The sequence below is a fragment of the Protobothrops mucrosquamatus genome, unplaced genomic scaffold, assembly GCF_001527695.2.
Source record: "Protobothrops mucrosquamatus isolate PMUCROS unplaced genomic scaffold, P.Mucros_1.0 scaffold919, whole genome shotgun sequence".
In the NCBI taxonomy this organism is placed as follows: Eukaryota; Metazoa; Chordata; class Lepidosauria; order Squamata; family Viperidae; genus Protobothrops; species Protobothrops mucrosquamatus.
The window spans coordinates 83,550-108,401 of NW_015387170.1; positions in this window are offsets into that span (position 1 = coordinate 83,550).

A 24,852-nucleotide genomic window follows, 5' to 3' on the forward strand; every position below is an offset into this window, starting at 1 on the left:
TAATATCACCAAAGTTATTACTAAGCAGAGACATCAACAGGAATCAGAACTCATTATTTAAATGTAACTTAAATGTAAATGGTTTTCAGAAACAATGAAAATGCACAGATTTTGCACTTAATTGCAATAAAATCATACTCTGTATATTAAAAAAAGCAAGTGAATCTATTTCCAACAGATGTGTTACTGTCCCATTCCCACCCCCATTTTACATCCCCAAACAATTTACTAATACTACAATGTAACTAGTATCTTACAGGCATCATATAATTTCCTCCAAACAAAGAAGACATTTGTTAAAATCCTGTTGATTTCAAACCTATGCATTTCACATTCCTGGCATCATTATATTCAACAATGTAATTTGAAATTCATATGTTCATCCTTTGATGATTTCCTTGCTAACTTTTAAGTTGAGATTTTCATTAATTCACACTTTGAACAAGTAAAAACTGAAATGATATTTTGTTCCATTTCTGCTGGGTGCCGTATTGACAAATGAAATCATCACCCTTACTATCTTTCGCTCCCTCTATATCCCCCAAATAAAACAGAAGTCACATGTGTATCATCTTTTTACGCTTTGGTGAATTCTATGCCACGTAGTAAAAAGATGGAAACTCAAGTAGATTATTTTCACCATCTCCATCTTACACAAATATTGTGATTCATTGAAATCTTCAAACTCCAAATGTATAAGATTTCAGCCAAACACAGCAAGTCAGTAATCTATTCAAGGAAAACAGACAAAAGGACTACTTTCTCTGATTGTGTTTCCCATGAAGATATACTAATAAGGCAGGAGTTTCTCTAATGGAAGGAATCCCAAGGGCTCTATATACTGCATTAGAAGGCAATTACTGGGGCATTTCTGGCACAGGTTATTGCTGTTTCATCAGTAGAGTACAATTGTGACTGATTTCCATCTGTATACCTGTTTATACAAGGTCAGGTTGCCCACATTCAATTGTCAAGTGATTATATTTTTATAGTCTTCCTTAGCACAATTCCTTCAAAATTTGACTACAAACTATATCATCCACTGGCTGTGCTTACTAGGAATGATGGATTTTGTGATCCAAGATTTTCAAAGTGTACTCATCATTAGAATATGTTGTTCTAAATCGTTTTTACTGGACATTCTATTTATTTATAAAGTTTATGGCCGCCTATCTTACCACAGAATTTATTTTCTTATTTATATAACTTTGAACAGAAATGTAACTGATTTAAGAATATAGTCAACAATCCAAGTGATGGCAGTATAGTCAAGCTGCATATTCAAAAATTGTAGCATTAACAGTATTACTCTCTATATATTAAGTTAGAAATATTTCCTCACTCATTTAGATATTAATTCCATTATTTTATCAAAACAGTTTCCACATTTCATTCTACCTGGTGGAGATGATTCCCTCCCCTCACTCCATATTTCTGCTCCTGGTGTGTTTGTTCTTAATTTATCATCTATTAAAGGGGTATTTTGATTTTCACCCACACCATCCTGCTGGCCAGTGGCAAAAGATTACAAGAACTGTAATTCAACACACCTGACCATTATAGCTTGTTTCACATACCATGATTCAAAAATGATTAAAACCTTCACTTAGCATCTGTATGAATTGAGACATTATGCTTAGCATGTCATTCTTGCTAGTAGAATGTATTTAGAATTAGTGCCTTAATGAAGCCTGATTGATTAGCCTTTCCCATTCTGCCATCACCTTCAGACAATATACCATTAACCTATAGGGTTGCCAGGTCTGCTTCCAAAAAATAGCGGACAAGCGGGGTGGGTGGGTTAAGTAGTAAGAAAAGTAGACTGTACAGCTTTAGATTACGTACCATTTCATCATAAAGCTTTTGAATAAAAAAAATGTCCACTATTTTGTGAAAAAAAATAGTGAACATAATGTGAAAAAAGTGGACTGTCCACTCAAATAGTGGTCACCTATTTAACCTAACACCCTATTAACCCTATTAACCTAACACATTCGGAGTGCATCTTCTGGGTAAGATATATCAATTAAGTAAAATACTCGTCAAATTTAAAGGATTATACTGGTTAATCTACTTCTCTCAACACATAACAAATCTTTAGAGATTAAAAATAAGTACTTAATTAATCTATTGATTTTTAAAAGACTGATTTTTTTCTTATAAAATACAAAGAAACATAAACATGCATTCATTTTTTTTAAATTAAATATGCTTTTTAATCCCCAGAAATATTGCAACTATTCCAAAGCAGGTGCTTTAAGGTTTCTTTTATCTGATATGATCCTTGATTATAGTAGGTGAGGGAAGAATGAAGATAGTCAACATAGTCCTAGGACTCCTATCAGAATTTGGCATCTTGTTCCTTTTGCCTACATTTCCCTACTTGAACCACAGGAACTAATTTATTCATATAAAAATTACATCTTGCCATTAAAGTATACATAGATCATTAAAGCTCAGAGCTATTAAAATTAGCTTAATTCAACATCAATTACAAAAATAGAAAATAGGGAGATACAGCAAGAAAAATCATGCACTAAATATCAAGTTACATTTCTGGAGAAACACCTTTCTAAACCATATCTTCACTACATTAAGAAATATTATTTTAAAAAATGCCAAAGCAGCCTCTCAAATAAATGTACATGTCTTAAACATACTCCTAATTCCAGAATCTGCTATCACTTAAACTCCAAAGAGTGCTCTTCTCTCATTCTTTTAAATTCTGAACTTAATGGTTATATGGGGCCTCCTGTAATGCATGTTACTTTATTCACTTCATCACACTAAAAATTATCCCAATAGCATTGAGAGTCTCCTGCCCATTGTCCTGGCAGAAGTAAAGGGGGTAATAATTCTGCTCTAATGGTATCAATTACATCATGCACTATCCAGCAGTAGCCTTTCCCTATGAAGTAGTGATTTGAAGTTCTTCATTTGAGTGAAATCTGAAGATATTAAAATAATGGGTATCTATTTGCAATGATGTCTATGTATCATGGTTTAAAACATTTTCTGTCCTAATACAATTACATCAATTCATGACTCCATTTTAAGTTTAAAATAGTTTAAATTATCTTTAAGTACAAACCAGTTTACATTATCTTTAAGTACAAATATCTGGATACCACAATGTGAAAATTACTTCAAGAACAATGAGAAACAGTGTACATAAAAGGCATGGCCAGTTAGAATGAGACAGCAGCATTCAATAGCTTGCAGATTCTGTCAAGCAAGACACAATATTTTGCTTCATTCATGCTTCCTTTCAATGAACTTCTGTTCAAAACAAAATAAAATGACATAAGTCTAAAGTTGTGGAACTTACATAAAGAGGTGCTTCAGTGCAGCTCAATTCCATCATTGCAGCATCTGCAAACAGAGCAAACCAAGGTAATTATCACACACTTAATTGCAAAGCATTGATACTATACTGTGTGGATAGTCAAAGATACTAAGACCATCACCATGGCATCTGAATAGTTCCACGAGCAATTCTCTGTCCTATACATTTGTGAAAGCAGTCATTCTTTTCATTACACTCCATAAGAAAGAAAACACAACAGGTGCAAAGTTTGGAAAGTTTACAACCATTTTGTACAAAAAAAAAATACTTAAAACTGACTGAATTTGCACTATGTAAGGTCATCCAGGTGCCAATAAATTTAATAAACTCTCCATTTGGAGGCTCACTAAATAATGTTTGCCATTTAAATAAATGAAACATTATATAACCTACAGTTTATGTAAGAAAAAAAAGACAGTATTTCCTAATTAGTGAAAAATAATCAGAATTACCTAAAGAATTCAAATTTTCTAACCATGTTTGCCATCATTTAAAAAAATGAAAGTATATTTCTATAATGCCATCCTATACTGTACATTAGACAAGTGAAATCATCTCCGAGCAAAATAATAAACTGACACAAATGTGACATCAGAAGTGCTAATATCCAAAGAAAACCAAAGTAGAGCAGTTTGGATTCCATAGAATACTCTGCCTCTCTTCACGTGTTCCTTAAAAAATATTGATTTTACTAGGAAATAGCTTACTGAGAATGTTTACAAAAGAATTAATATTATTGTGTTCAAACTTTCTCAAATGTAAGCAGAACTTCCACTCATTTTCAAACCTTCAATAATTCAGCCAAACTCATTAACAATGTAACTAGTTATAGATAATTTTATCCCAGCTCTCTTTCTCCATCCTCAGGACTATATGCCTCAGACACAGCAACTGTGATTCAAGACAGTTTATGCAACAGTAAATTTATTATAGGTAATCGTTGTTTAGCAATTGCCTCATTTAGCAACTATTCAGTTACAACAGTGATGAAAAAGTAACTTTATGACCAATCTTCACATTTATGATCTTTGCAGGCTGTAAAGCAAAGGAAAGCTGAAATAAGATCATAAGCACAGGAACAGTTTCATAGTTAACGTTCCAAAGGAAGACAGATGTTTTTCAGCCTCTAAGTCAGTGGTGGCGAACCTATGGCACAGGTGCCAGAGGCAACACTCGGAGCCCTCTCTGTGGGCACACGTGCCATTGCCCCAGCCTCGCCTCCCCCCGCAATCCCCTCCTCTCCAGCAGCCCCCCTGAAGGAGAGTCGCCCCTGAGCATGGCCCACATGGCAGCCAGATAGCATAGACAAGACTCTGCCCTCACACCCCATCCTGCACAGTTGATGCTGCAGAGCGCGGGCAGAGGACATGACTGCCATAGTGCTGCTGGGCTGCCTGGGCGATCTGCAGTGGGCCCTAGAGGTGGTGAGTGGCCCTGCGGGCAGGTGGGGCAGGGGATGGAGGGGTGGATCGGGGGCGGGGCAGGGGGTGGGGCGGGGCCAGTTTTTGGGCACTCGGTCTCTAAAAGGTTCGCCATCACTGCTCCATAGTCCTTACTATGTCCATAGCACCCTTCTTAATGGCAACCAGATTGTGCCCATCTGCCCCTTTACATATAAAAAAATAATAAAGGGATCTTAATTTTTAAAGAATGAAGAACTGAAAAACTGCAAAATGCAAGTCTCTAGAATCATTTACATTTCCAAGAATCCCTGTAAGCCCTTGCATTCCAGAGGGCAAGGGGCTTAATGTAGGTGGAGGGGGGGAGCAGGTAGTATACCAATATATATGACTGGCTCTGTCTCCTTAGCAGTCACTCTGAACAAGAAGCCTACCCAGAAGTCATTTCCTAAGAGTAACCTCAACATGTTCTGAAAATTCTGAATGAGGCTACCACTTGGAATTGACTTGGAATTCATTATATAGCTGTACTGGCAGCAAGTTCTACTTAATAGGAGTTGCTTTTCTGCATGATTGAACATGTTAAAGAAATTACCCACAATTTCTTACCTAGCACAGAGGAAGTTACTATAAGAAAGAAGAATAGGCACAGAATTGATTACTGGACAGACACATCTCAAATGAAATTGTGTTTACATGGAAATTAAGTCAGGTTAGGTTTTATAGGAAACAAAGATGTATTTTCTTCCATTAGGATAGCCTGGGCAGCAATCTTGTTCTTATCACTTTGTGTGTGCCCAAGAGAAGTTGATGCATATGTATGAGTTAGGCTTTGAACAAAGAGAGATAAAGTACACAGATATTGACTTTGTTCTCTTTTTAAAAGCATAAGGTAAAGGAGGGTTACGCAAGTTTAACAGATGAAGAATTGTTGTAGGCAGGATTTTGATGTAAAGCAATACAACTGATTCATTCACATAAGAAGAGTCTGGATTTGGGAGGGTGGGGGAACCTAATCATTTTCCCCAGTGGGATGTTGCTTTATGCAACTATGTAAAGCAGCGGTTCTCAACCTATGGGTCGCGACCCCATTTGGGGTCGATCGACCATTTCACAGGGGTCGCCAAGCAAGGCTGTCCGCCATTTTTTTTGTCCGCCATTTTTTCCCCCTTTTCCAGTGGGTGCCTTACCTCCCTTGGGCTGGGCCAGCTGGTGGTCGGCCTGCTCCGTCTCTGCCGCTTGCCAGCTACGCCTCGGCCGGCGCAGGGGGCGGAACCACGCATGCGCGGCGCTCCCGGGCAGGGAAAGTCCTCGACTTACGACCGGTTGGGTAGTCCTCGACTTACGACCGGTTTAGTCCTCAACTTACGACCAGTTTAGTCCTCGACTTACGACCGGTTGGGGGTCGCGGCATTAAAAAGGTTGAGAACCACTGATGTAAAGCCTGTTTTGTGTCCATTGATTAGATACTGAATTTAGTGATACAGGTGGAGTGGATTCTGGTGGCCACAAATTTTCACGGGGAGGGGGAGGTAACTTAAGAAATATTTTCATGCTTTTAGAATTAAGAAATAAATTTTGGAGACAGAAAGGAAATTGAGGTATAAAACCAAAGAGCCAGAAGTTTATTTACAGACTGTGTGGATTGTAATACTGTACTGAGTAACTGGGTAATTGGTTTATTAAAGCTATATAAACAGTGAAAGGTTTTGTAATGTCCTTCTTTCAACAAATCCACAATGAACATTTCCAAAACTTCTGGTGAAATTACTCAGAATAAAACATATTAGAATGTAATGAATTGCAAAATATTCTCAACATAACAAAAATCATATTGGAAATATAATTAAGAATCTGCCTTAAAGGAAGTCATCCTTGTGTTTTGTTTTGTTTTTTATTCAAGATGAATATTTTGCAAACTCACTACACCTCTGTTTGGCACAGCCTGTAGTTTGTACCATGCAGTGTGCAATGAGTCAGGACTTCTTCTTCGGGATCTTGGATACATTGAATTTTCTCTAATATAACAAAATGAACTTCTTTGGTTAAAATGTATTACTATTACAGAAGCTGTTTCAAGTGTTACCTTAATTACCTATACAGATTCTCTTCTATGGGTGCACTTTTCCTCTTTCTAAATAATTTATTTCACCATAAAGATTTTAATATGACAGTAGATCAAAGCTGAGATTATCTAGTTTATTTCCCACAAACAGATACTCCTTCTAACCAACATGTCAAACAAGAAAGTATGCAATTTTTTCCTTGGTCTACATTCAGAAAAAATAGTGGCTTCATTATATGCTTACTCATCATTTTTAAGATACAAGATAAAAGAAAGAAGTAGAAAAAGTTGATTAAAGGGCACTTAATCCCTTTGGTCCATAATTATTCTCAAATCAGATCAGATTCAGCTGTTAGTCTCCCTTCTCCATAGTTTAATCTCAGCTATAAACATGGCAATGCCAGCTGCCTATAATAATTATCTGCAATCTGTATCCTACAGAAACAGATTATAAACATTAAGCCCTAGGAAGAAAGCAAGTACTACTTATATACCAAACATCTAAGTACAAAAGAGTTCAAATTACTGTCTAGCTGCCTTTAGATTCTAGAAGTTCTAGTCTCAATCCAGGGAGTGCCACCTTGGAAAGGCTGCTATAATATCACTTTCTAGCTTGTGTTTTATTAAAACACTTTGCTCAAGATATGTCTCTACTCTTATGCTGCTTTTTGTTTATACTTGGTAAAAGGCTCCAGCAAAAGTCCATAAAAGTAAAATAATTTTTAAGGCTGCTTGCTCCTGGCATTCAGGTTTAAATAGTAATTCTTCCTGTCAAAAGGCAATTGTATTAGACTGCAGAAAATATGAAAGCAGGAAGTTATCTCAGAACACCTCCAGTAACTACAAAATGATCCTCAGCACACTAGATTTCAGAGGATCTTATTCTCTTATATCCCGAAACCTTCTTTATAGTATTTCAGCCTTCTTCTTTAAACTGTTTACAACAGATTCTATACAAAAGTAACTACAGCTTCCAACATCCCCCAAAACATGGTTGATTGTGCAGGATGTTGGCAATTTGAATTCACAAGTACTGAAGTCACTTAACTATGCTTTTCAATGCCTGGCAGTGGTCTCCCAAATGTGAAGTAGACTTTTTTCCCCAGTTACTTGCTACCTAAGCATTTTGTAAGGTGTCCACATTGTGCTCAACCACAAAGTAATAGTCCCTAACCAAAGCATATGTGTTTAATCCGTAAGTCATTCAATGGCACTACAAACACTTCAACATGATTAGATGCTTGTCTGCCCAAACATATTCCAAACACATCATGGAGTGAAAAGATACGTGAGTGCTATCCTTATATCACCCCAACAGGTATTATGCTGAGCAATATCTCAAGCATTAAACACCCTAGGGAACATCCTCAGTCTTCCATGCAGAAGGATAGCCACAGCCATTGTTTTAGAAAATGCTCATTATTTCCTTTCAATAAGCCCTGGTAGAATCCCACATTAATGGTATTTCCTGAAACGGACGTGCAACAGGACACATAATTGATTCTCTTTGACTTCCTGCTCTTGTACAAGATCTTGTTAATATCATAAGCAGTAATGTTAGCCCAATTTGAGTAGATTGTGAATATGAACAAAAGCAAGCATCTTAAGATGGTCAATTGTCTGAGAGATGAGGCAAAACTCAAGATTTTTTTCTTCTTCCTGGAGGCACTGGATTATGTTCATTGTGATGCAAATCTCTTTAGTGTACATTAGAACCTGCATATAAAAAAAATTCCCCACAGCAAAAGCCTCCATTGAATTATCTTTGCTTGCCTGAAAGTGAAAAACAAAGGCATTGTGTAAACATGGTAAATTGTTTTAATAGAAAAAGGGATTTTGTTAACAATTGTTTTAGTTCGCATGCCTTTAAAATGAATCAGATTAAGCAGAGAACATAACATAATGCTGGCAAAGTGATGGTTGGGTACACAAATTAACTTTATTTTTTCTTCTCTCTATAAGAAAGATTCATGCTGCTATTGTCTGAACACACAGCAGCATTCAGCACCTGTCAACTACTTTGTAAGTCCAAAGATGGAAAAACAAATATTTAGTACCACACAACACAAATGGCTCAACATATTCAATATACAGTATTAAAGAATCCATGCAGTCAAAGAAAAACCTGAAATCTGTGTATTGACAAAATTCAATACACATAACTGATTAAGTAAAATGAATAAGTAAAATTATTGCTTGCGACAAACAGGACACAAAACAACATTCAGTTAAGGCTAGGATCAAAAGAACTATTTCTATGAGATATTTCACCTTTTAAATTAGAACAATATGTTCTGTGTCACAGCCTGCTTTTTACAGTAGGTTTGATTTCATGTGTTGATTTTTCATGTGTTATGACCAGAAAATCTTTTTTGCAAGAATACCTCAGAGCATTACAAAAATGAAGAGTGAAGCAATATAATCTAGTGCTTTGTTTGTAACTATACCTACTTTTCCATGGGGAAGAAAAAAAAAAATAAACTAGAAAAGTAAGGAGAATCGAGCAGGGCAGGAAGAAGTGGTGAGAAGGTAACTTCACCAACTTGCCTTCTTGTAAATATGGCTGGACATGCTCACCATGGCAACTCTTTTGTGAGAAAATCCCAAACATGCTTTCAAAATTTCTAATATACTCTTCAGTTTCATACCTATCTCAAGCCCAGATACATGTACATTTGCATTTTTTGCATTATTTTTTTACATTATGTGGAACAATCATACTTTCTTATTGACTTGTCAAGCAGAAAGCTTAACCCAGATGCAGGGACTCTTCAAACAGTTTTGCTAAATTTTCAGAAAAAGTTCCTCTAACCCAATCAAACTGGCTCCCATCTATTTTCTGTTTGACACCTCTGAAGCTAATATGAAGCAATTTGCCTAAATAGATATAGTGCTGACAAATGTAGAGCTCTTCAGTCTTTTCAGAACCTATTTATACTCCAATCTAAAGCATAAGACCAATTGAATTTTTTAGCCTAATGTTTAATTCATTTCCTCTTCCTCTTCCACAATAAATTAAATTTTAATCTGAATCATAATCTTACTCCAACCTAATCCACTTGTATAGCATAAACAGCACCCAAAAAACATGACTGAAGAGTAAACATTGTGCAAATGAAAGCCTCAGAACCAAAATCAGGATGTAGAAGCATGATGCCCACAAACCTGTGGATCCAGATGTAAAACAGTGCAGGAACAATAAATGGTAATTTACCAACTCCGTAATTCTAATTATGGTCTAATGAAGTATGAGCATGTCAAAACTACAGGTAAGGAAAGAAGCAAGTAAACCATATTTATTTCTCTAGTTTGTACACAACAACATGAAGATTCTAAGTTGACCTGTCTTGACACGGCAGTGACAGATTAATTTCTCTACTACCTGCATTTAAAGCTCCAATATCTCTCAACCACTAATTATAAGGGCTAAAGATGGAGAACATAACGACTTATTTGTATTCAAAGGTTACAGCTAACCTTGACCCAAGCTCCTTTGCAGGCAAACAAACTTTGCAAATTTGTACTACCCTTCTGCAACTTCTTTTTTGAAGCAGCATTACCGTAATAGTTGATTAAGAAGCTGGAAGATTCTACCTCTTTGTGGTTGGGATATACATATTAATTTAAAACGTCTCGCCTGATCCTATAGCAGTGCATAGGCTACAAGTTCCAGTCATCATTTTTATTGGCTTTCAAAGAAAGTTGTACATTTTGTTCTAAGTTTGGCGGCAGTTCTATATACTCTAGGCCAGGGGTAGGCAACCTTGACTCTTTTATGACTCGTGGACTTCAACTCCCAGAATTCCTGAGCCAGCCATGCTGGGTCAGGATTTCTGGGAGTTGAAGTCCATGAATCATAAAAGAGTCAAGGTTGCCTACCCCTGCTCTAGGCAATAGTTACATCTCTACTGTACTTATACAAGGCATGCTTGGTGGGATGTCCCTAAAAGCCATGTTGATATTCCAGCTGCTGCAAAGAGGACACTGGTGCTCAAAGAACTAGGGAAAAAACCATAATGACCAACCAATTTATGTTCACAAATCATGGTTATTTATTGTTTTATTTTATTAAAAGTATTTCAATAGCACTTTTAATTTTAAAAAACATCATAATCAAAAGCACTAATTAAAAACCAAAATAAAAAAGGAACAGAGTAAAATGAAAAATAATATTCTAAAAATAAAAAATGCATATCATTGAATTACTGTTGGGAAGAACAACATAGAAAGATGTATTTTTAGGAACTGTCTACAATATATCAATATGGGGGGGACCCAGCATATCACAGATCATTCTGTGATCATTCCATATAACCATTTTGTCTCAGAAAGGATGTCTTTCTGTTGATATCAACCAGCATTCTGCCAGTCACAGGATGGCGAGCGGCACCTGCAAAGCTGATGAAGTTAAGGCACTTTGGGGGGTTTGTTCATTTATATCCCACCTTTCATCCAGGAGCTGATGGAAGCATATACAGCTCTACCTTCTATTTTCTCCACAAGAAGTCTGTGGATAAATTGGACTTGGAGAAAATCCCCCAGAGAGTTTTCATAGCTAAGGGCAGAGCAGAACTTGGGCTTGCCAACTCTTCATCCAACATTTAACCACTACACCACATTGACTCTTCTACCTTAGTCTCACTTCCTTTTATATTAATTTGGCTTTGGCCTACCAGGTTGTTATGATTCCAAGTGAACATTATTCACATATATACATTTATAGACTTAACACACATTTAGAAATAATTGCCCTACCCAAAACATTTATTAACTTATTCACTTAATTCGATTTTGACACTGCCCAACTTTAGAACAACTCACACTCATGCTACCATGGGGAAGACTGACTGATCTATGTGCTAGCTCAAATTGCTGGCCAAATGCTAATTCTAGAAGAGAAATGCAAAGTTCCTATGCACATATGCACAGCATGCTCTCCCTATATATTTGCATTTACACATACACACACGCTTTAAACTGGACTTCAGCTTCAGCTAAACAATGCCTTAAGCTAGGAATTTGTTTTCCTTCAAGTAGAAGGCTTTTTCTGTTGTGGACATCCTCCCAAAATAACAAAGCATGAGTCAATCTTATTTTATTTTAGACATATGCTGGATGCATTCTTCTTTACCTTAGCATTCAGCATTTTATGGATGCATTGCTTTATTACTCATCACAAGTATCCATAAATATAAATATTTTAATATAGATTAACGTTTTGTTGCTTTGTATCTTTACAGTGATTTTTAATAGTGCAGAATAGCTTATAGATGTTCTGAAGGTACAGAACATTTTTTTCCCCTATATATTGTCATACTAAAGAGTTTTTGTTATTTCACTAAATGTACTATCTGGAGATGCACAGCATAAGTGGGAGTATCAAAATGTTTCAAACAAAGGAAATATATAGAGGACCATTCTCAGAAACATAATTCATGGCTGTTGCTCAGAGATGGAGGAATTAAATCTCTACCCTATAGGTGGAATAGCAGACCAAATCCAACCTTTACCTCCACAGCTACTATGTCCAAAATTGTCAACTTTTTTATTTTTTTTATTAAATTTATATGCCACACATCTCATTATTGAAGTCATAATATGATATAGCGGTCAAAGTAAGCTATAGATGCTGAGTGATTTCAGAGTAATTTAATTCTGCCCGGTCTACCCTATACAGCTGCTTGGGGAGAAAATGCAGAAAAGACTACAAGGCATTCCACCTGAGTTCCTATGTAAGATTTTGGAAATAAATATAAGAAAGAAATAAAAGAAAAACCAATTTAGAATTTTAAAAACTTCTTAATCTAGTCTTGACTATACCGGTTATCACATCCTGTTAGCAATACATGGGTTGAAACAATACCTTATGTTCTAGCACAAGTTGTTGTTGTTGTTGTTGTTATTTTATCAAAAGAAGTTATAGGACAGTGATGGCGAACCTTTTAGAGACTGAGTGCCCAAAAACCGCCACGCCCCTGGCCCACCCCCGCCCTGCTCCGCCCTCACCCCGCCTGCCCTCAGGGCCATCCACGGCCCGCCGCAGGCCCTGCAGCACCATGGTGGCCATGCCCTTCACCCACGCCCCACAGCAGCATCTGCTGCCCAGCTGCCATGTGCTTGGCTGCGCTGCTCCGTGCGGGCTGCACCTGGGGGTGACTCTCCTCCGGGGGGACTGCTGGTGAGGAGGGGGCTATGGGGGGAGGCGGGGCTGGAGCGACGGCGTGCATGCCCACAGAGAGGGTTTCGAGTGCCGCCTCTGGCGCTCGTGCCATAGGTTTGCCACCACTGTTCTAGGATTTTGAGAAGGGGAAAAACTCTTTGTGAAACTAATCTATGATGTGAAAAGAGCAGAATATAATTTTATATATCCCTCCTCTCCCCAAGTCATGTTTTCCTCTACACTATATTCCAGCTTTATCAACTTTAATCATTATTTTGATTGTCCATTTCTATAAGTTTTCCAAACCCTAAGGCTATTCTTTTAGGAACAGGGTAACCTAACCCATATACAACAGTGTAAATATCACTGTACTATGCATAGATATGTACACATATAAACATATTCACTTATAGCATTATGATACCACTATTTTAATTTCTAGTCTTTTTTCTAATATTTTTCCATATTGCTGGATCACTTTTCATCACAGAGATGATTGCTTTTAGTTAGTTTGGAACACAATCCTCAAACCTCTTTTATAGTAGTTACAGCCACTTTGTGTAATTATCATGCAAACAGCATTTTGGGGGAATCCTATAGCCACATTTTATCATAATTACAACAGAACATTATATAAAGCTCTTCTTAAATTATTCAAGTTTCTGCCTTCTGAAACTAAGTATTTGAGGGAAATATTTTTGCTTCCAAAACTTTCACTAATTCATGTAGAAACTCAAGTTTTATCAAACAAATGGGACTCAAATTTAAATAGCATTTACAAGCCAACAAAGAAAAGCACTTTTGGTCCACTTTGGGAGAAAAGGGAAAGACTTGATGAGCAGGTTATGCATTTAAAAGATCTTTTTACTGAGGAAATTCAATTTGACTGTTTTCGTCCATCACCTTCACTGCCAAGTCCAGTGGCAGTAATTCCCATTTACACGTTAATATACTGTAACATCATCTTACCCTCAAAATGGCAAGGCTGAATGAACAGATGCCGAGATAATTTACATAGCATTTAAGTAATGAAGCTCTAAATCTATAGAATTTATGCAATAGTTTTATGCAGCCAATTCCTTTAAAAAGCATGCAGCCTTATTCTATCACTTCCTTTGTTCTATCCATGGGCTATCTTGTTCAGCTATTTTTACTTTGGTTACAAAATATCTCAAGATCAGTTATGAATGGCAAATCCCAGTCTGTCTGCCAGTTCTCTCAAGTGTTCAACTATATGTAAGAATTTTTTATTTGATGTCTATTTGGTTAAAACTTATTTCATTGTATTTCATTGTTGTACACCTTCCTGAAATCAGTTTATAGAAGAGGACAGGAAAACAAAGTTTTGTTTTCCTCAACAAGCACATAGACTTGCTAATAAAGGTTCACTGCTGCTCCTCTTATAGTATTTTTTAAAACAAAGCCATTATTTTATTGAATAATATTCAGCTTGAATATAACCTGAAGTAATGAACACTTTTTGCATTCCCTACACAGCACAAAATGCAACTCATAATATCTCCACCAGTTAATGAGTGCAAAATTCCATCTAGTTATACAATTTCTTCCCTTCCAATTAAATGTGGAAGGACACTTATTTACTCATAAATCATTAATTTCAGCAGATGTAAAGAAAAAGGAGTCATACTCCTTCAAGTGAGCTACTTGCTGGACCTCACTATGAGAATACTCTGGAGCAACTTTTAACTGGGAAAAAAAAACCAAGGCCACTTGGTCACTCACACAGAGTTGTATCAGCAATCTCCTTCTCTACGGAATTTCTATATTGATTGCTTAATTCTTACATGATGTGGAAATGAAATTGCTGTATCCTCCAAACTTGCGCACAAGAGCAAATCCAAATGCAATATGAGGCTTCCTGAAAACAGGTGGTTTTTCTGTGCTTCTCCATCAGGGCAATTAAATGATGCAACCACACATAATGCATAGGTGAAACAAAGCAAATGCTAATCAGCAAGCCCATAGCAGTGACTCATGTGGGGTTGCAGTAAGCCTTCTTCTGGGGAGCTGAAACACCTCTATGTTTTTGCATCAAGATAATGGATCACTTATTCACACCTGATACAAAGAAGCAGCAGTAGCAATCGCCCTGCCAGGCAAGATAAGAGAACTAACTACAACAAGGGATAAAATATACAGCTTCCTTTTAAGTTACTGTCTTTATTTTCTTTACAACAAACAACAAAGTAATTTGAAGAATTATAAGCTTACATTGAAGGTCAGCCATGAGGATATGGCAAAAATGCTGCAGTTTAGAACTGTTTTACAGTATTTTGTTCATTTGTTGTATTTTTATACTGGCACACAATGCAAAATCTTTTATGTTAATATGTTAAGGTAACAAGAAAAGGTAGTAAATTATGCTTAAAAAATTATAAAATATATTTAACAAAATTAAACATTTGATTTTCCCCATAATCCTGGTTGACAAATGAAAACTGCATCCTACAGGGCTGAAGTCCTCATAATAAATGCCTTTAGAAATCAAGGAGGATGTGAAAAAAGGAATCAGTTCTGATTTTCTAACAAATATGGCACAATGCAGCAGAGCGATAGAGAACTGGCTTACAATATATAGTTCCCTTTTGTCTTTTTAAAAAGTTTGCTTGTATTTCAACTGATTGCACTATAAAAATAATTGAAATCTACCTTGGTCCTTTTTTTTTAAGTTAGTGGTTTCTAAACATGAACTGATTTTCAGGTATGCCTAAGGCAGATAGCATAGGTGAAACAGGCATGAATTTCACTGTGAAATCAAGTTTAACATGTTTTATGGCACCAGTGCAGACAAGTCCTAAATCAGACCTATTCTACTACATTTCAATTAAGGAGCTGCTCTTGTGCTAAAGGTAGAAAATGGCTGCTGTAACACAAGCCTCTGAGTCACACAGAACTCCTTACTGGGAAATACGGAAAAGTAAACACTGTTGCCCGGTGTGGTTTAAATAATAACAATACCACATCTGCTTGAGATGGATAACTTTATGAGACCTGACTCTTACAGAAATTCATTTAAGACTTGAACTTGCACACAACTTTTCATTAGGACACAAATGGAAAAGTAATATTTTTCAGCCCACACAGAAAACCTGTTTGCAAATGCAAATCCCGCTAGCCTACAACAATACGGTTGGGTCTAAACTTGATAAAAGAGCTTTGTTCCTTTGCTCCGGGTTTCCACGTTCAATATGGTACCCCCTCTTAAGACCGCACGAAGTCAGAGCAGGCAACTAAGCCCCTTGTTTAACTGATGGGAAGACACCCCCCCCCAAAGACGCCAGGTGAGCCTTTTTAGAAGCGCTGTCTCACAATAGCCAGAATTGCACCTGCTGGATCAGTGTTATTCGAAGCAAAGCAACTTTTACTAAAGAAAGGGGGAAGAAGGCAGCAAGGCGGAATCTGGATAAACCGTCCATCGGAAAAAAAAAAAAGAAAGAAAGAAAAGAAAGAAAGAAAGAAAGAAAGAAAGAAAGAAAGAAAGAAAGAAAGAAAGAAAGAGCTTTCCTGTATCCCAACGATCCTCTCCCCCCCCTCCCCCCCAAAACACGATTCCTAGCTCTCCGGGAAAGCGGACCCACATTTCCCCGCACCGACGACGTTACCTGTCATTCCCTCCACCGGGACAGTCCCGAAGCGGCCCCCGGTGAGGAGCCGGGGCCGCAGCACTTCGCCAGCCCCGCAAAAGCAAGTCGCGCGCGCCCTCGGAGTCCCCGGCTTGCCTCGCTCACTCGCCGGCTGCTGCTCTCCGCCACCACGGGGGCTCCCGGGTGCCTGGCGGGGCGGAGCTTCCCACTCAGAGACTTGTTGCTACTGAGCGCAGGCAAAGCCGCCCCAAGCAGTGAAAAGGAGTGGCTGGGCAAGGCCGCTCCTTTGACGACTCGCCCGCTCGGTCTCTGGCGTGTGAAAGCCCTCGCTTCTCCACGGGGAACCGGCGTTTCGTGGAGGCTTCGCCGGAGAAGGAGCGAGCGACCTCCAGCGGATCCCGGCGGGTACGAAGGGGGCCAAACGCGGATCTGCTCCACCGGGAAACCACCAGCGGTAGAGGTCGCGCTAGTCTAAGATTGTGGTCGAAAAGATGGGGGAAAGGGAATGGAGACGTTTTTCCTAGGCCCTATTCAGACGGAGGAAGCAACATCCAGAGCCTGATGCAGAAGGACTAGTTTATGTCGCGGGGGTTGCGTGAATTCAGTTCGCTAGACTGATTCAATAAGTGGGCTTGAGGGCTAGCATGTTATATAACGGCTAACTTGTAGTGGTCCTATGTCTCGTTCAAAAAATAAAACGAATCAAATGGAGAAGTGTTACATGAGTAAGGAATTAGATTTGCACTGTATCAGGAAGACCCCAAGTTTTAAGTGCCTACTGTACCATAGGGACTATACCACTATATCAAAAAAGTTGCATTTGTTTTTTTTTCCCATTCTTGACTTAGTGAACAAAAAAGAACTAAATTAAAGGATATCCCGGATGTAACAAGAAGAAAGTAGGAAGTCAACAGCTGTAATTATAGCAATGAACAGTGCCTTTTTTACCCTTTTTTTTTAAAAAAAAATACAGGTTTTGATAAATTATTTAATCAGAATTGCACAAGAATAAAGATACAAAAAGCATAGTAGAGATGAAAGAACTACAAGTGGTTCTCGACTTAAGGCCACAATGGAGCCCAACATTTTCTGTTGCTAAGAGAGACATTTGTTAAGTGAGTTTTGCCCATTTTGCAACCTTTCTTCCCACAGTTGTTAGGTAAGTCACTGAAATTGTTAAGTTAGTAACATGCTTGTTAAGTGAATCTGACTTCCCCATTGAATTGTCAGGAGTTTACAAAAAGTCACGTGAATTCAGGACACTGCAACCATATGGGTCAGTTGCCAAAGGTCTGAATTTTGATCACATGACCATGGGGATGCTGCAATGCTTGTAAGTATGAAAAACAGTCATAATTTACTTTTTTCAGTGCCATTGTAAATTTGAATGATCACTAAATGAACTGTTGTAAGTTGAAGACTATCTGTACTCAAAAACTAGTAAACTAGTTTCAAGGCTTTAGGACAAGGTTCGGAATAAATTAGTCTTTTAACTGTAATATGCAGCTTTAAAGCTTCTGCATCAGCCACCAAGTATTTGTCTTGAATTTGCTATACACCTGCTTTAGTTAATCTGTTATACAAAACTGCCCTGGACCTGTTACACAAAATAGGGGGAAAGGACATGCCAGGAAAGAATCTGAAAAAATCTGACTTGGCTCCATATCTCCTAAATACTCAATAACATGCTTAGGACAGAAAGATATTTATATTTTAGGAAGGGTGGGAGAGAAAGTCACAATGTCATATCATTATGCAGATAATAAATTGGAAGTATAAATACAAAAATTCCCCAATTGAAGTTAAATTCTCTAATATTAGAAGATTATCAAGTCTGTGGAGTCCTTGGTATTCTCTGAGCTTGGTTGTTTTCTTGCCTCTTAGTGCCCGAAACAGTGTTCAAACCAAAAGAGTAACTCCTAAATAATTTCTGAATTCTTCTGTTGACTCAGGCAGATACTGCTGCCAAATAATTCCAAAGCAACATAATATGCAAAAATAGTTCTTTCTTGTGATTCCATCTAAACACAGATTGTCTAATATGCAAAAGTTTTCATGGTAAGTAAAGCTTTATGACAATTCTAGTGTATCACTTATACGAGATTTCTATAACGGATAACATATTTTGACAAAATACTATTTGGATCCCCTCTCCAAATTGGCTTTCAAAATAATTTATGAATTAAGAGACTTATTAGACTTTTTATTATTAAACCACTTAGTCACAACAGTGTGTTTAAAGATCTTCATTATGAAAATGCCTGCCTAGGCTGCTTACTATTGATTTAGCAATTCTAATCAGAGCTGCTAATGAAATAATATAAATTAGACTTGGAAGGAGATTCAAGTTAGGCAAACCTAGCAAAAATCTTGTGACACCCTAAACAATTCATTACATATATATTTCATACAAAGACACAATAACAGAGTTTAAAGGTATCTTGGAGGTCTTCTAGTCCCATCCCCTGTCCAAGCAGGAAGCCCTATACATTTCAGACAAATGGTTGTCCAGTCTTTTCTTAAAAACCTCCAGTGACGGAACACCCACAACTTCTGGAGGCAAGTTGTTCCACTGTCAGGAAATTTCTCCTTAGTTCTAGGTTGGTTCTCTCCTTGATTAATCTCCATCTGTTGTTTCTTGTTCTGCCTTCAGTTGCAACGGAGAACAAATTGACCCCCTTTTCTTTATGGCAACCCCTTAGATATTGGAACACTGCTGCCATGTCATCCCTAGTCCTTCTTTTCATTAAACTACTTAATTCCTGCAACTTTTTATATATTTTAGCCTCCAATCCATAATGGCTAAAATGCTCCATGTGTTTTAGCCTCCAGTACATAAGAGAATGATAACTCTAAACTGGCAGCTAAATATACTCTTGGCTGCAGTAAGAAAAACACATTATTTCTTTTTAGTTTAACTGAATAGCTTTATAATTTGATTTACTGCTGAGAGGGGCACTCAAGGCATTAATAAGTTGGAACCATACTATTGGATCATCAGATCCAACTCTTCATTCAGTGCAGAAGTTAAAATTAAAGCATCTCAAAAGGATGGTTGTTTAACCTCTGCTTAAGCAGACTCTGAAAGAAAATTTAGCATCTCTCTCTGGCTAATTAGTTCTACTGTTGAACTGATAGGACATTTTTTCTGAAATTAAAAATCTGAATAGATTAATTGGCTGAAAGTTACAAAATGAAATGTAGCAGAAACATGTGCTGTGATCACTTCTTAGGAAACAAAAATCAAATCAGAGGCAGAGGGTGAGGGAACCTGCCTTGGTAATAATACCTGCACAGAATATCATGGAATAGTAGTATATTGCAAAGTGAATATAGGTCAATAGTATATGTAGCTTCACAAAAGACAAATGCAATTTCTGGCTGCATCTATAGGAGTATAATTTCCAAATCAAAGGAAGTTATTGTTCCTTTTTATTCTGTTTTGGTCAGATCTCACCTTGATTACTGTGCTCAGTTCTGAATATTATAGAAATACAGAAAACCGATGGCAGAAAAAGACCTAATGATCCATCAAATCTGCGCTTTGAGATTTTTTTTATTTAATTTTGTAAAATTTTGTCAGATGATGGACATGTGTTTATCCAAAGCATGTTTGTAAAATCTTCCATTCATAAAGCTGTATCACCAGTGCTATTTGAAAATTTAATGGGCGGTCCTTCCACTTATTGGCTAAGGCAGGGGTGTCAAACTGCTGGCCCGCAGGCCGGATGCATCATAGTGAAACCGTGTCCACCCCATTGCCAGCAATGGCAAAAAAGTCGTGATACGTCGCGACACGTCATATGACGTTGCAAGTTTGACATCCCTGGGCTAAGGCATTACCAAACATCAATGTAATAAACCCGATTTGAGCTTTATGAGTCAAATCAAAATCTCTCTCCAATTGGATGAGGAATGCAGAATACAACTGTGAGCATGCTAGGTATTCTTTTATTGTCATGCCACCTAGTACAAATTAGGAAATATAATGCAAAATATTGACAAGTATATGCTGCTACTAAAATTAATTAATAATTTAAAACCTGGCCAAAAAGATATGTAAAAGAAATACCCAAATATATATATTGCAATATTTGTGTGAAGGTTAATTTCATGTAAAACAATTAGTGACATAGCTAAATCACTGATAGCAAAAACATTATGAATACTGTACATTGTTAACTGAGTTGGTCTGGAGACAGATGGTGCCAAAATCAAATAAATAGATTAAATAATAATAAATACTGAGATAAAGAATGTTGTTCTTGAAAGAATGTGGAAGGATTTTATTTAGCATAGAACAACTGAATTTACAGAGCAATGGAGAAGTTAAATGTTATCAGCTGTAGCCTTGAAACAAGATTACAGGGGGGGTTTTCCCAGTAGAGATATTAATTAACTTCCTAGTCTCCAAAAAAAAGTTCACAACAGATTTTCCAAAAATTCTATTTCTTTTCTTGAGTTAAGTGGCATTGAGGATGCAACTTATTAGACCCTTAAGCAGTTCAATTGTCTGTTCAAATTTTCATCTGTATATTAAAGGATAAGTTATTAAAACTTTCCTGGATTAAAAAAAAACTATGCAGTAGAAATCACTATCACAATAGCCTCATTTGCTCGCCTGATGCTTTGAGAAACAATAAGAATTTGACCTTTATTTCCATGTACTTAAAATCAAGTAGATTATTTGCTTTCTCCTCTACCACCTAAGACCCATTTATGTGCTGACAAACTTCACCACCTTCAACTATAAATGGCACTTTCACAAAACTCAAAAGTTTCCTATTTCTCCCCTTCTTCTTACTTTATCATCTGGTCCCTCCATTAGGCAAATGGCAGAATACTAAAATGGCAGCTAGCAAAACTTCTCACTTGGTTTTTTTTTCATGTTATTCCTTTTTTGCAATAAACGTGTTTAAAAATCTGACCAGACACACTGCTGAGAGGGATGGCCAAACTGCCTCTTTAAACAAATGGGGACAATGGTAGCAAGAGATAATAATTCTTGGCATTTGGCAGGTAGAACAAAAACTCTAAGAGGATGAACAAGACAGGAGTTTATACCAGTTTATATCGCAGCTCTGGAGAAAACACTGCAGAACCATCTTGGCAGCCAGGAATGATGGTTTCCTAAGCCCCCAAAACTGGAGCAACAAGAAAGATACCAATCTCAAAACAATTAAGCATGCTGCTCTTATTTATTTATTTATGTTTACATCATTTAAATGTTGCAATCGTTTAGAGAAATGTAAATGAGATGTAAAAAAATCAGACCAAGATAAAGCACTTCATAATGTTTTCCACCTTTAATATAACATCTATTAGGAATTTACTTTCATCATGACTATGATCTAAAGCAAATCAATAAAAGAATGAGTTCACCAGAAGATCAAAGTTTTAGAATGGCTCAGCCATAGCCCAGACCTGAATTCAATTGAAAATCTGTGGAGTGACCTAAAGAGTGCAGAGGAGACTCTCTCACAGTTTGACATATTTGGTTCACTTTGGCAAGGAAGAGTGGGCAAAGATTCCCAAGGCAAAATGTGTCATGCTGATAGCCTCCTACACCAAAAGACTGGATGCTGTCATAAAATCAAAAGGTGCTTCAATGAAATATTAGTTTAAGCTATACACACTTGTGCATATTATTGTACTTTTTATTGTTATTTTTACCCCTAAAAGATTTTATTTTGTTTTTCAATTGAACTATACAGCTTATGTCTTATCTTAATAATGGAAAAATTCTGAAGTGCTTTATCTTTGATTTTTTACATTTCAAAAACCTGGCATTTTAACAGCATAGATTTTTTATGTTCACTGTATATGAAGATTGCTTTCAAGAAGATAACAGGGGGAGCAAATCTTAAATTATACACCTTTTTAGATTAGTTGAGCCATTATTTATATAACTTTAGCTTGTTAAATGTATCATAAAGAAGGGTGAAGGAATAGCAGATCTCACTCAAAAGTAATTCAGTCACCAGTCCTTGGACTATAGTAAAACACATTAATCAATTGCATTTAAATAAATCAGTATGAATACCACCAAAGTTAAACAATAGATGTCTGTTTAAAATACCGGAAGTAGTGGGATGACTTTGTTAAGAAATAAGGCTCTTGTAACATTTTTTTGGTCAATTTCTAGTTTCAGGGTATTCAGTGTCCTGTTTTTGTCAGGTGGACTCTCTGTCCACCGACAATATTGTCTCATGAGGAAAGCAATAAACCTTGTGAGTCATAATATTTGTTCAACAAGTAAAAATATTTCAGCAAAATATATATAACTTCTCCAAACAGCTATTCAGAGCATGAAAGTGTACAGTAAATTACAAAACTTTTGTTTGCTTATTTCATTCCGAAGCTGCAGCACTGGGCCCGCCAGCGTTCCCAGTGACCCTGGAGGGATCTTGTATTTCTTATCTTTCACTGAAACTGTGTGGGTTGTGTTTCATGACCATGTCTGTGTGACTCTGCAGTGCAGGGGGAGAAGGGGAAAAAAAGAAAAAGACTAACCAATCTCCTGACATTTCTTTTCATACTTTAATGCAAGGAAAGATTTTGTGAGTTAATATTGAATAAATTCAACATTCAATAAATTCAATGAAAATAAATATCGTAAGGTTGCTGTTGGGGCTGTAACAGGATAGAGTCAAACACAAACTCATCTTAAAATGGAATTTATCATTGCAGTAGCTGTCATCAGGTTACTGGCAGCAGAAAGCAACACTGCATACTTAGCTGTGAATATTCTGTTACAGCAGAATTCTTGTCTACAAGGGTGTAAACTTCATTTTTTCCATTTACAAGGATGGTAGCAAATAAGCAAAATCCTTCGGACGTGATTGTCCATTGAGCTGTATTACATTTGGCCCTTTATCCTGCTCAAATTATGTACTGACCACTGCATCTATATAAATGTACCTCTGTATTACCTGTTGAAGATTGTGTTTTGTTTTTTGTCAATTTAAAATATAGCACATCTTAAAGTGTTTTGAGTAGAATTACTAGGTCACAGCATACAGAATAGCTTAATCTGGATAATAAACTGGTACATAATAAATATTTTGGACAACAGTTCTCATTAGTCAGAGCCATTATGACCAACACCTCTGCAAATGACCAGGTTGATGAAAGATGGTCTGCAATTTTAGATTTTTAGAAATTCAATTAACGGATAGTCAGCATTCTGACCTAGTAAGTATTCTTATTTACTAAACAAGTATCTCCAGCCCTATAATTCTAAAGTTACTAATTTGAAGCGCAGTATAAAAATGGGTACCCTCAAATCCTGCTGGGCTGTCTCTTTATGGTGGTGCTATGTTCCTGGAAAGGACGAGCAAAGGATGCTGAGATTATATAATCCCCACAGGGTTACCTTAGGCCAGGGGTAGGCAACTTCGGCTCTTTTATGACTCATGGACTTCAACTCCCAGAATTCCCGAGTCAGCTATGCTGACTCGGGAATTCTGGCAGTTGAAGTCCATGAGTCATAAAAGAGCCGAGGTTGCCTACCCCTGCCTTAGGCATTAAGGTCTCCTCAGCAGTCATCTATATTGGGCAAGAATGATATAAAAAGATCTTTGAGGCAGATGATTACTTTAATGTCAATGGCAAAAGCCTAATTTCATACCGCATGGGAGACGTCAATGGTAAACCACTCTGGTACAAGTAATCCTCTACGTAAGACCACAATTGACCCCAGAATTTCAGTTTCTAAGTGAGACATTTGTTAAGTGAGTTTTGCCCCATTTTACGACCTTTCTTGCCACAGTTGTTAAGTGAATCAATGCGGTTGATTAGTAACATGTTAAGTGAATTTGGCTTTCCTATTGACTTTGCTTGTCAGGTCACAAAAGATCACATGGCCTTGGGACAGAACAGTGATCATAACTATGAACCAGTTGCCAAGCATCTGAATTTTGATCACATGATCATGGGTATGCTGCAAAGGTTGTAACTGTGAAAAACAGTCATAAGTCACATTTTTCAGTGCCGTTGTAACTTCAAAAGGTCACTAAATGAACTGTTGCAAATAGAGGACTACCTATAATTCTATCAAGAGTGATAAGTAGTCAATATAAAGTAACTGATGACATAATGCTGAACCTGTCATGTCAGAAGGTACCCAACATGGTATTGGAAGAATTGCTGATGATATTTAAGATTATCAATAATGATTTAGGACATGACTAAAGTATATAACACAACTACTTGCTGATGTTGCCTTAACCGAAAAATAAAATCTGAAGATAGTTAGATAGAATTAGAGTAGGTAG